The following is a 12,520-nucleotide window of genomic DNA, read 5'->3' as shown; positions in this document are numbered from 1 at the left end:
CCTTAAAAAACTAGCAGTCAAGCATTATCGGAAAGGACTACAACCAGAAGACTTAGCCATCTTACTACTCACAGTTGATAGAAAGCATGAGCTTTTGGCAATCTTTTGGCTCTTGACCTCTCATATCTTACCATGTTTTGTCAGTGTTCTTAGGATTTTCAGCATCAGAATATTTTTATTGTCAATCTTCAGTTTATTTGTGTTATTGAGTTAGATTTCATCGTCTTATAGTATCTACTGCTTCTTGCAAGATGTTATAAAATCTATATTTGATCAGCAAATGAATGACTATAGTTATCTGTTAGGCCATAGTTTAAAGTTTGCTGGTATGTTGTTTACTACTTTGGCTGAAATAGAAACATTTCACACACTGGATCCAGATAATATATGAAGGTCTTTACAATGAATTTCATATTCACTTTGAGTTATCTCGAAACGGAGTGTGTTTTACTTGCTTCGGAGATAACGTGTCGGGCCCGTGTTCAAACACGGGCCTGCACTCTCTAGTAACTTAGATATATATTAGAATATGGACTTACGTTAATGGGTTATAGCCTAAAAAAAGATAGATAAAATAAAGGCCTACTATTAGATTATTGTGTGTGCAGATAAACAATGCCTATTAACTAGTATTGACTTGTAATGTGGAGATCCACAACAAAGGTTGAAACAGCTGCAGTTGGACAATAAATATGCAGGAACCAAATACCTTATTCCTCATGTCATAAACATAGGACTCAACAGCATTCTTCTTGTCCTTTGTCTCTTCCATAACACGATCCTGAAGAGCCATTTCAAATCCTTTCTTAACAGCCTTGTGAACAGCAGCTGCAGTTGGACAATAAACAATCTCTGTCACTGGTACAAATGTCTTCTTGACCTTTTTCTTGGGAGCTTCAACCTGTAAGAAAATGAAAACAATAAATGCTAAACTTTACCGTCACCTTTGAGCTAACACCTTTGAAGCAGAAGAATATTAGTTATTACCCCAACATTAATTAAGCACAAAAGCACTACACTGATGCCCTTTAAGGATTAAAATACAGGTAAACACTAGGCCATTTATGTGTTCCATACAGTACATGCATAAATAAAATCCTGACAATTTGGATAGTGGCATAGTTTGATGTATAGCACTCAAGTATGACTGATGGAGAAAGAGTGATGTGTTACCTTAGCATCTGTTTCCATTTGGACAGGTTTGTCTCCAGACTCCGGAACGCCATTGTCACCCTGTAGCTTTCGCACCATCTTTGCATATTTACATCGATTTCGATGTAGTTGAAGGAAGCATTTGAAGCTTTCATCTGTTTCCATTTTGGCAGGTTCCTTAGCTGTCTCTTTCACAACTGGGACTTCCACCTCTTCTTCTTCCAAAAGCTAAATTACAGACCATATCCGTGCACTATCCTCACTCACGGATGCCATGTAATTCACTATTTTCATCAGGAAGAAGTTAGCCAATTGATTTCAACCATCTTTTAGTTGAACTGTTAGTAGTATTGATTTCAACCATGTTCTATTTTGGTTGTTTACTAAATATTTGTTAGTTTTTTCTGTTGAATTCGAGATTTAACTTGGTTGCTAAGTTTACTTTCTAATTTCAGAATCAATATCAACATTCAAAGGCATGTTTGAATGTTAATGTTGTGGTGGATTTGTGGATTGTGTAAGTGTTTTGTGGATGTTTGCGAGGGGTGAAGTAGTCTAGTGGGTGAAGTAGTCTAGTGTTGTAGACTAACTTAGTGTAGATTAGTTTAATGTTTTGTGGATGTTTGCAAAGGTTGAAGTAGTTTAATGTCTCTTTTGAATGTTTGAATGACGTTTTGATTCGACTTTGAAGTAGTTTCGAATTGAATTCGATGTATTGGTGGTTGTAGTATATGTGTTTGTTGAAGTAGCTTAATGTTTTATATATTTGTAGTAGTTTGGTGAATTGTTGGCAGCTATTTGAGTTGGTTTTAGTTGAATATAAAATTGTTTTCATCTTGGCAATTTACTGAATAGTAGTTAGATTTTACTAATTTTTTTTCCGAGTATCAATACCGAACCTCATGAGGTCGGTTTCTGTAAAAAAATTCAAAAAATAAAAAATTAACGACCTCATGAGGTCGGTTTTATGGAAAACTTTCCCAGAAATTGTAAATTACCGACCTCATGATGTCGGTTTTCTGCGAAATTCTCTACAAATTGCAAATTACCGACCTCATGAGGTTGGTTTTCTGTAAAATTTTCCCAAAAATTAGAAATTACGGACCTCATGAGGTCGGGTTTCTGTAAATATTTTGCAAAAATTGTAAAATTCCGATCTCATGATGACGAAAATCTAAAATAATATATTACATAATCATATAAATCACTGACCTCATGAGGTCGTTAAACTCATATCATTATATTATTAATATAATTTACCGACCTAATGAGGTTGGTACTTTATATAATTAATATCTGACATAAAAAAAAATTTTGCGACCTCATGAGGTCGGTAATATTACCGACCCACTCTTTTCCGACCTAATTTTGAGGTCGGTTTTTGGCCAAAACCGACCTCATGAGGTCGGAAATAGCCATTTTTTGAGGTCGGTAAAACCTGTTTTTTTAGTAGTGATTGAAAAGGAGTGAATTATAAGGGGGCAACACAATGAGCCACTTTCCAAAGAGAAGAGTGTCACACAACTTCTGTTGGTAACTTGTAGGCTGAATATAAAACTTTCCAAAAAGTTGGATTATCGTAGTACATGTCACCTTTGACTCTTTACGTGATTATATAAACCCTGCTTGTTAGATAATGCTCAAGGCACCACGAAGAGCTTAACACTTGAGCTATTTAATTAATTCCTTCCAAAAAAGAATTATCTGAAATGGCAACTTTTGGATTTTTTTTTTTTTTTTTTAGTGGCATCCCCTGTGGTAGGAGAATTGGTGACAGTTCTTAGTATTGATGGAGATGGCATGAAAGGAATTATCCCGGCTACTGTTCTTGCTTTTCTTGAAGGTCAACTCCAGGTATATATATACAGTATATATACGTACTTTTTTTTGGTATGTGAGGCATCCCTATTTTTCTACACTTGAATCGTATTATTTCAATGCTTATTGTGTTGGATTCGAACTAATAAAGCAGCAAATCTTGATCAACGATAAACCAGACAAAAAAAAAAAAGTAAACTAAAAGAGGCATAATCTTTAATAACTTTTGATCGATTGACCTACATATGGTGAAACTAATACAAAAGATAACATAAAATTATGGAGAAAATAATATCTTCTCTAAACACACTACAAGAAAAAATATATTTGGCAACAAAATTTTTTTTTGTTGCCGTAGATTGATTATTGTTGCAAAAAGTACTTTTGACAATAATTTTTTTTTGTTGCATAGACTTTTCCCAACGGCTGTTATTGCAACAACGCACAACAACTTTTTTTGTTGTTGCCAAAAATACTTTTTGCAACAATAATCAATACTATGGAAACAAAATTAAATTCTTTGGCAACAAAAAATTTCATTTGCCAATAAGAAAACTAAGTTGTTGCCAAATATTAAATTTTTTGTTGTCATTTCTATACTTTCTTGTAGTGACAAAACTTTTTTAATACATTCTAGATACTATTGTTGTTGTGTGAGTAGGAAGGATCTTCAATTTTTAGGAATCAAATATTTCCTCCAAAAAAGTTGTTATCCAAATACAAATCAAGATTTATATTTTTCTTTTGAAAAAAGTAAAATTAAATCAATTGGATAAATTCTTTATCGTTCCTTCCAGAAAAGATAAAATCCAATTATAGTAAGAAAAAATCAGGGCAAACCTTAACTTATTGCTAGTCAATAATTTTACTTTGATCATTGGCACTTTGGCAGGTCATCGAGTGATTCAATTAAGTTATCCTTTTCATAATGCTCTATTTTTTCATTTTTTTATTTTAGTTTTTGAGTTAACCTTAAGTCTCGAATATTTCATGTGAACATAAAAGATACAAAACGAAACCCCAACCTACATAGGAGAAAAAAATAGTAAATTCACTTGGTAGCTTAAATCGATCTTCTGGGAACGGAAGAGATTTGTTTAGTAAATTTTACACTCTCATTGTTTATAACTTAGTCAAAATAAAAATTACAAATTGCATTCTTCTTCCTGGCACATTAAAGTTAACAGTTTTACTCAAAAATTTTGTTGGAGCAGCACGTATACATAGAGCAAATAACTGTTTTTTCCCCTGGTCATTTCCAATCTGGCCTTGTAAATCTGAAAAAAGACTTTATTGAGTAAGATATGACTTAACTAAACAATTCATACAAAGAAATATTTCTATGAAATTAATTACATGTATTGCGCATTTACTTATGCATTTTTTTCCCTAAACAAGTTGTTTCTAAAGACAACACTCTTTAGGAGTTTAGGTTGGGTTTTGGTCCAGCCTACTATAAGGGTCTTGTGCCCGAACTATATATAAAAATAGTTCAAAATAACATAAATCTATTGCGTACTTGAAAATAAAACTATTGGTGAAATACAAGAAATTAAAGCTTAAAAGGAATTGAACAAAAAAAGTTCTTTTGTATAAATGTATCTGATTAATGAAGGATTATTTATGAGTCAGGGATTGGACGGAGTTGATGTAAGACTTGCAGATTACTTTGACGTAATCGCAGGAACAAGTACAGGTGGCTTATTGGCCACTATGATAACTGCTCCAAATGAGAAGAATCGCTCCTTCTTTGCTGCCAGAGATATTATACCATTTTACTTCGAGCATGGCCCAAAGATTTTCCCACCTGGTATAGTTTTATATTTTTAACAATTTTATTCTAAGTTTTTTATTCTAAGTTTAACTTTTATACTAAGATCACTTAGAATAAATTTTTTATTTAAACACTAAGTAACTAGAATTTATATATTTAGAAAGATAAGTCAAGTAACCTACCATGACAAGCAAAATATTGTATCGATAATATAAAAAATTACATTCATAGTATAATTATTATATTTATATTTTCAATTGCAGTGCCTATCCTCCAATTCTAGGCCCTAAATATGATGGAAAATATTTTCACAAAGTTCTGCAAGATAAGTTGGGAGAGACTCGTTTGCATCAGGCTTTAACAGATGTTGTTCTTACAACCTTTGACATCAAGAAAAATCAGCCAATTATATTCAGTAAATCGAAGGTAAGTCTTCCATATATTATATCAGCTAGATATGCAAGTGCAGATAACGTGTTATTCGTTAGTAAAGTCACAGTTAACTTAATTTTGTATCAATAAAGTCACTCAATTATGTCTAAATATTTAGTAAAGTGACTTGACTTAATTTTGTAATCAATAAAGTCACTCAACTATGTGTAGTTATTTAGTAAAGTCACTTAGTTTTATATCAATAAAGTCACTCAACTTTTATGTTTCTCTTATGAAGTCACTCTAGTTGGATTTGTCACTTCCAGTTATTAAAACAAATCTGACTTGGCAAAATAAACTGTTTTTTTCTATGGTAGTTCTAGACCTGAACGCTACACTAAGAGCCTGATTGGCCTAGTAGCTAAAAACTGCTTATTTTGAGAATTGCTTTTCAAAAAAGTACTTTTTATGAGAAACAGTTTGTGTTTGGCTAATTCATTAAAAAAGTGCTTTTAACTATTTTTAATAAGCAGATTGTGTTTGGCTTGTCTTCTTAAGAAAGTGCTTTTGAGTGTCAAATTATGAAAAAGGATAAGTATCAATAAACGTTTACTATCAAGATTTTACAGAGAAAAATTAATTTACATAGCTATTATGAAAGACTTTAATTAAGTTTTTACTTTTAACTAATTAATGTTATACCCCATTTTAACCGAAGTCAAAACGTTTACAACATTTCGGTAATTCCGGGGTTAATTAAAGTTAAGGAGTCGCCACCTAATTATTACGGTGAATTAGGGCACCTAAAGTTGATTAAAGTAATTATCTAAAGTTAACTCCGTTTTAATGATCTACTTAACCAAAGATTTTAGGTAAGGGTTCAATTAATCTAAAGGGAAGGTGTTAAGCACCCTTTAAGATCCATTAAAAATGGTTAACCTACCGGACTTAAATTAATCAAAAGCCATGTTAAAATACAAGTGATAACCCACAAAGTAATTGGTTAATTATAAAACAAAGAGAGAATTAATATTTAATAATGAAAACCAGTAGGCTACTTTGTATTAACATCCTATTGACGCATTTGAATATAGTGTTTGGAGTTGAGACACTTTTACATTTGAGTTCAAGTATCAAGGATGGAAAAACCAAGTAACCAGTCTTTTAAAAATCTGATTTTGTGTGAAAAATCAATTTCCTCATTTGAAAATATTATTGACAACGCTTCTTAGTTGTGAAAGCGACTTGTGAAATATTATAAGAAACTTGTGTGACTCCTCTTATATATATATTCAACACAACATCTTCCATATTAATCTCTCCTTTCTTTCAAGTACCCCGTTCTATATTATAAAAGTATTCCCACTACTGTTTACGAACGAAAAATTCTGAATAATATCCTAGTAATTAATCTCATGGCCATTCCGAGCTTTGGAAGAAAAGAGAAAGCAATAAAAACATAGTTAAAGATAAAACTATTAGTCGCACCAACACAAGTAAATAAAACAAACAAAAATAAATGAGATGATTCAATGGTCGTGTTCGGCTTCTAGGGAAGCACAAAATATCCTCCGTAATTGGATGTTTGAGAGACAAGAAAGGATAGTGGATATGCAGATTCCGTGTGGTAACGATGTCATTGAGTCTCAAAGTGAAAACTCTTCAGCTCCGGTATTGTCATGTCATGCGAAACAAAGTAAAAGAAAAGGATTAGGAACAAAAAGTAGATTTAATAAATAGACCAAGTCAAGTCATTAGAACGTGACCCCAAAAAAATGTCATATAGTTCATTTTGGAATTTCGGAAATAGAAAATACGATACTCCTATTGTTTAAGTATTAAATAGCATGTTTTTAAAAAAAGAACAACGCCCAACATTCATTTTATTGAACAGGTTATTAAGCCTATAGACATAGTGTGTATATATAAGAAAATGAATCTGCAACACGATTTCTTTCCATGAGAACGGTGAATGAAGAAACATACTTCTACAACTTAACCAAAGATAAGTTAACATTTTTAGATCAGCGTTATAGGCACAAGCGGGGCAACTCAGATTAAAACAAAAATAGCATTTCGCGGGCATAATTTTGACAACAGCTCTAAAGCATGGTTTCTAAGCAACAAAATATATTATTAGCCAGAGAGATGGAGTAAAGTGTATTTGTATATGAGAATTTTTTTTTTTTTATAGGCATGTATTCTTTCCTAGAGACGAGATTCCATACTTAGATGAATCAGAAGCCTAATACGTGATTGCTAATAAAAACTAACACGCAGAATAAGGACTTGAGACCAAATAAAGCCAACAACCAACATAGACATGCTGTATAATTATTTCATTATATCTAAACCCAAACAGAAGGAATCCTTACTTAAACTTCATAACATGATATACATTATTTAAAATAAAGCAAAGGAGGAGGAAGTGCCGACCTGCTTCGGGTGCAGTGAAATAGGACGTCGGGGCCTCGAATCTACTCTCTAGTTAGGAACAGATCGGAACTCAGCACAAATGAATTCCAGAATCTCTGCCACAGCTAAAGTCCACTGGGACAGAGAGACTAACTGTGGAAACCGAAGGTTCTTAGAGCTTAAAAATGTGCAGAGATTGTATTTGATATGGTGGTGTTCCAAGATGTTAAAAAAAATCCCCTTGGCTACTGTTATGAGATAGTATTTATAGATGAAAAACTAAGGCCAAGATTTTTGATTCTTGAGCGGGAAAACGGGATGAAAATCTTGGTCAAAAATTGGTTTGAAATTTGAACGTTGTAGAATAGGACGAACTTCACATGAGTTGGTCAGATCCGACCAGAAAGAGATGGAAAAGGGACAAACATCTTTTACAATGAGGATGGACGTTTCGTCTTTTTCATGAATATAGATCCATGCTGACCATAAAGATCAATTTTTTCCTACAAAAATGGCATTGTTAAAGCACTGCCATGATTGTGTAGAAATTGGAATTTTGTGTAGAATGGGAAATAGGGAAAGAAGATGGGATACGGCTGTTTGAGATGGACATTTAGGTTTAGAAAAGTGAACTTATAAGTTACGGGTTGGGCTTATTTAGCTGGTTGGGCTAATGAAGTTTGGGCTGCGTTTTGGACACTGAATTTGAAGGCATTTGGGGCTTAGTTTGGTCATGGACTGCTGATGAGTCCATGTAACGGGACATTTTGTCCTATTTTATGATTTAAACCTCTTTTCCTCGTATATAGATATGTGATAATAATAATTTAGCAATTACCGTTAATAAGGCGTGATTTAACATGATAATCTTATTATTAGTAGATGAAATATAAGTAAGGTAATAATATAGTAAAAATATTATCCAGGTTATATCTTATGATTAATAAGTAACTAGTAAGTAGCGATGTACGAGGTATTAATATATAATAATACTTCAATAGTAATAATAATAATGATAATATAGTGATAGTAAAAATAAGATATTTGGTTTATTAATAAATATTAGAAGCTCGTAAAATGAATCGGAATACAGGAGGGACAAAATTTAGTGTCAACAATTAAAATTTAAAAATACAGACTAAAATTTTCAATTAATATAATACATAAAAAAATTAAAAAAATTAAAGATTGATACAATATCATTACGATGATTTAAATATACTAATAAACTACAACCAAAATAAAATTCAAAATCATTCAACAAATTAAAATTCAACACAAAAATAAGTAGAATTCTTCATACATCACGGAGATTCTTAATGATTTCATCCCTGATGGACTAATGAGAGATATACTTAGTAAATATGTATTTATGGTAGGAATATTTTTGTGTTGAAGAAAATTAATTTCTGCGTCTGCTTTTTTCAAGAAGCAGAAATTTTCTACTTCTCCTCAACCACAGAAAAATTGCTTCTGCTTCTATTTAAAAACAGTTTTACTAATTGGCCAAACACCTCAAGTATCCAAAAAAAAAGTGCTTTTTTCTAAAATTAAAAAAAAAATGTTTTTAGCCTCAAAACTGCTAGGCCAAACAGGCTCTAAATAATACAATATCATTTAGATCTGGACCCTCAAAACTAAGTTAAATGACTTTATTATTATTAAATAAATATACATAGTTGAGTGACTTTATTGATACAAACTAAATTAAGTGTCTTTACTGAATAATTGAGTGACAATTAAAGAAATTTACTCCTAATAGCTATTCCGTATTTTGAAACAAATATACAGATAGCAAATTCTCCTTATTTGGATGCTAAGATGTCTGACATAGGCTACGGCACGGCAGCAGCTCCAACTTATTTGCCTCCACATTACTTTGTGACTGATGATGGTCAAGGAAATAAATATGAGTTCAATCTTGTTGATGGGTGGTATTGCTGCTAACAATCCGGTACATTCATTCCGTCATATTTATTTAATAATAACTCTATTTTTAATAATCACAATGGGTCTTTGATTATCATACCAACAAATATCACTTTTTTCAATCAACATTTTCACTAGTTAATCTTTCTTGCTTGAGAATAAAATACGCTTAGTTATAATACTATTATAGGTATCTGGCAATTTCTTTTGTTAGGAATATCTCCACTCAGACCGCGAATAATAATTCACCGTTGTGAGGATTCATACTAATATATACAATATTTTCCTTTGTGCACCACAAAAAAAAATTATGTAATATACTTTTAAAATTACAACTACGTTTTAGTTGATCATTACTAGTTAATGCATATTCAGTTAAATCTCTTTAAAATGACATCGTTTATTTTGATACTTATGTTTTTGCTACTACAACACAATTAATGTTATTTTAGAGAACATATAATAGAACATAAAAGATCCATGTATAAATATACCAAGTAGATGCATACTGGCTAACCACATTGATCTTTATCACAAATGTAAAGGGATGAGCATGTTCACTCCCATTTAGTTCAAAAGAGAGGTTTGTCTTTATGTCCCCCTCACTTATGTACTACTTTATTGGTGATTAATAAACAGGTAGAAGTCTTGCCAAAACCCCCCTCACCTCAAGGAGGGTTATAAGAAAAAAGAAAAAAAAACATGAAAAATTGATTTCACATAAAATATGATTATTATAGTACTGAAATGTTATTATAAAGGACGACTGTTATTGAGAGGTCTGACTATACATATATATATATTATATGATTTGACAGGCCTTAGTTGCCCTTAGCATGGCAACCAACCGTGCGGCGGAAGCGGATCCAGCAATCGCCTCTATCAATTCAATGAACTACACACAAATGTTGCTGCTCTCATTAGGCACTGGCACTATACTGCAGATTTTTATCAGACATACACAGCACAAGAGGCAGCTAAATGGGGTGCTCTTAAATGGCTATATCATAATAATTCCAGCCCTTTACTTCAGATGGTAGCTAGAGCAAGTGCTGACATGAATGATTATTACATTGCCACTGTCTTTCATGATCTTAATGCTGAAAAGAATTACATCAGGATTCAAGTAAGGACATCTCGCTTAATAACATTCTAACACGTACTCCTAGTTACTTCATCGATCTCAATTTGTGTGACATATATACTTTTCTTTTTAATTTGTCTAAATAATTAATTGTTGTTCTTTATATGTAATACCAGGAAAATGCACTAACTGGTTCAACTACTGTAATCGATAATGCTACAGAGGCTAATATGAACTTACTGGTACAAGTTGGTCAAAACTTGTTGAAGAAACCAGTTTCCAAAGAGGATCCTGAAACCAATGAGGAAGCTCTAAAGAGGTAAAATACATATATATGCTCCATCATTCTTTGACTATTTAGAGTCTGCTCTGTAAGAATTATAAAATCTTTTTAGTTGTAATCAATTAAGTAGTAGTTAGATATTAACCTCAAAATGCGTATATTTTATAGACTCAAAGGGCTTTTGGTATGTTATACACACATGTAGTTTAAAACAACAAGATTCAAAATACCGTAATTCTTTACATTCTGAAACTTTGTAATTTTTCAAATTAAGAACATATAATAAGTTTGACTGTCAAAATCAAAGTGAATTGCTAAACAATGGGAAGATGTAGAATTTAGGTTTTTAAGTTTTTTCGTAAATCTATTTTATATCTAATTATAATACTTTATTCTTTGTAGGTTTGCAAAATTGCTCTCGGAAAGAAAGAAACACCGAGCAAACAAAGACTCCCCATAATTAAAGTTCTCGGGTTTTATTAATACTTATTGTGCTAAAGAATAAGGGCTTGCAAGGTTTGTGATTGTCCGACTACATTAGCCCCTCAACTCTTGTGTTATTTTAGAATTATTTTAGGTTTAATTTTTTGACCTCAAAAATAAAGAGAAGAGGGATAAATTTCAATAGAAATATTCTTCCATGTAATGTGGCTGGACTATGTAACCGTTCGGTTGTGTTAAATAAATAAATTATCCTTCTAAGCAAGAGAAGAAATATTCTGTGATTCTGTGCGATGGAATTTGAAGCTTCTTTTCTAAGCAAATGGTCAAATCCCTCCCTCTCCCCGACGTATGACTAGATTACCAACTACACACCTTTTCTACATGGAGTTCTATTACCCACCTCCCCCCGAACCTTTTTAAAATGGAATATATTGCTTCCTAAAATGCTAATCTTAGCTAGGTGTGTTCACGGTTCGGTGTGGGTCGATTTTTGGTTAAAATCAAGACCCAATTTAATCAGTTTTGTCATTATTAAAACCAAATCAAACCAAATAAAATAAATATTTGTCGGTTTGGTTATTGTCGGTTTGATTCATTTTTTGATCTTTTACTATACATAAATGGGTACCCTTTTCTAACATCATATCATATTATATTAAAAGTGGGAAGCTCCTAACTCCAAAATTGGATTATGATTTTGCCCTTGCATTAAATGAAAATGTAATAAAACATTTTGAAATGTTAAATAGCAATATTTAATTACCTGAAATTTGGTTTACGCGTTAATATAAATGTGATCCAAATAAAGATTTTAAGAAATGAGAAGTTACTTTAAGAAAAATATAAATGTGAAACATTAAGATGGTCAGGTTAGGTAGACTTTTAATTTTCTCAAGAACAGTCTAAATTTACAATAATTAATTTCTTGAGTAATGGACTAATGGTATATGGCGATTTTCGGTTAAGGTTTATCTACATTCAAAGCTAAACCTTAATAATTAGAGCAATTACTATTCAAACGAAATGGTAGTCGTGTAAAGCTTTATCCTTCAGTCCAAGGAAGACCAAAACATACACCATTAAAGTGTTAATAAATTATGAAACTATTTCATCCACTGTAAAAACTCATCAGATACTCAATTTAATTTTGATCTCATAATCATCATAATATATATATATAGAGAGAGAGTTAATTTTAGGGCCATTTACACAAATACTAGTAAATATACAACTATTTACAGAACCTCTA

General features: G+C 31.8%; 1 pseudogene; it reads left to right on the top strand.

Annotated features, from left to right (window-relative positions):
• Positions 1-1,421: 1,421 nt before the first annotated feature.
• On the top strand, positions 1,422-11,287 carry LOC132066133 (patatin-07-like; annotated as a pseudogene).
• The last annotated feature ends 1,233 nt before the right edge of the window (positions 11,288-12,520 follow it).

Source organism: Lycium ferocissimum, chromosome 1 (assembly GCF_029784015.1).
Source record: "Lycium ferocissimum isolate CSIRO_LF1 chromosome 1, AGI_CSIRO_Lferr_CH_V1, whole genome shotgun sequence".
NCBI lineage: Eukaryota > Viridiplantae > Streptophyta > Magnoliopsida > Solanales > Solanaceae > Lycium > Lycium ferocissimum.
The sequence above is the reverse complement of the archived record's forward strand: the minus strand, read 5'-3'. Positions and strand labels throughout refer to the sequence as shown.